The following is a 2,013-nucleotide window of genomic DNA, read 5'->3' on the forward strand; positions in this document are numbered from 1 at the left end:
AGATTGTCATTTTAATGAATTAATATTTTCAACACTAGGGAGAAAAATAAGCTTCTTAAAAAAGAATTTAATTGAAATGCATCATCCTTGATGCATTTAGATCCTCGATAAGAACAATGTGAACTAAAAGTTTAAAAGATTATACATTTACAAAGAATAGCAAATGAATTTCCTGATGCATTTTCTGATACGAAAAGGATAACTAAATCCTATATACTAGCTGAAAATGTTTCAATTCAAATTGATGTCCCAGTTGGACAAATGGCCACGGAAACAAATACACGCCAAAAGCATGGTAGACATGTTGGTTCCAAAGACAAAAATCCTTAAAAAAGAAAAGAGGTAAATTATAACAGCCTAGTGACGCAAGACAAAAATCGGTTTAGAATTTTCACAAAAATAATCTCATCGAAGTATAGTTCCAAACCGACAGTTGACTCGAATCAAAATTTAATTTGTTTGTCACTTAAGTCAAACCAATAAAAATACCGAGAGTATTAGATCTCGGGTCATCTCTCAAAGGAATTGTAGGAAAATGTGCATATTATTGGTTATGAGATATTTTTGGGGTTTTGGTGTGAAGAACAAGAAAGTAAAGTTAAAACTAAGGAACTATAAATGCTAAAAGATACTCATGACAGGGATTAAGAGTCAAGGTTTCCTATCCTAGATCATTGACTACAACATGGTAATTGCAAAGGGTTAATTCTACTTAGTCATCCTCTAACATCGGAGGGAGAAGTCAAGTGGACATCGTTGATCCAAAAACTAACTAACAACTCTAAATTGCCGATCACATTGGACATCAATGACATCAAGGAATCTAAGTCCTTAATACCAAACCAAGAGCGCTAAAAATCTATTCTAAAACTAGAAGAGGCATTTTAGCAAACACTTAGAATACATAAAAGTAAAATATGGCAAATTGCAAAAATTAATTAATAAAGACTACAACTACCAATTGCAAGAAAACAATAATAATAACTCAAACAAACATCAAGAAAACATAAAATATCAAATTTCATTAAAAGAAATTGAAATTAACAAGAGCGTTCATAAAACTAAAATAACATAAACAAGAAGACAAATAACAAGAGAACTCTATCCAACTAAGAAATTAGAACAAGAAAATGTAAAGAAAACTAAGTTAGAACATGATTAGAAATTAAACTAAAACCCTAAGAATTCTAGAGAGAAGTTGGAGCTTCTCTCTCTAGAATCACCTAAAACATGATAAAAATATAAACTTAATACTACTTGGTTCCTCCCTCTTCAATCCTTGGTTCAATAGCATTAGAAAATGAGTTGGATTGAGTCAAAAATGGTTAGAATTGCGGATCACGTTTTTGCATTAAGTGAGTCGCGCACTGCATGTCATGCGCACGCATGAGGCACGCGTACGCATGACTTATCACAATTCAGAAACCAATTTAGTCAATCAATAAATTAATCATTTATCCAAAACAACTTAGTTCAATCCATAAAACTCACATAATTACCAAAAATATATTTTTGCATCAATATCGATTTATAACAATTCTTTAAAATAAAATGAGTTTAAAGAAAGCGCCGACCCTACCTCGTTTACGACTCAATTATGCGACAAAACTCAGTTTTTCCTCGCCCTGCAACGGCGGAAGCCGTAACCTCAGCTCCAAACTACTTTTGCAGTAACCACAGCAACTCTAATCGCAACATGTAATATCCAAAACTCAATCCTATGGCAAGTAACGCCACAAAAGCTCAGCATATGATAACAAAACAGTGACTAAAAGGGTTTCTAGAACAAAAATGCTTACCACAATTAAAAAGAAATGACTGCCCCAAATATCAGACCGGATCGTTATTGGATTTGGTTCATTAATTTTTCGGTTGAACCGGTCAGTTCGGTCCGGTTTAAATAACTACGGAGACAATAATAAAAATATAAATTAATAATTTTAAAAAATAATAAAATTAAAAATAATTTTAAAAAATGAATAATAAATTTTAAAAAATATTTTTTATCAATTA

Source organism: Arachis duranensis, chromosome 1, assembly GCF_000817695.3.
Source record: "Arachis duranensis cultivar V14167 chromosome 1, aradu.V14167.gnm2.J7QH, whole genome shotgun sequence".
Taxonomy (NCBI): Eukaryota; Viridiplantae; Streptophyta; class Magnoliopsida; order Fabales; family Fabaceae; genus Arachis; species Arachis duranensis.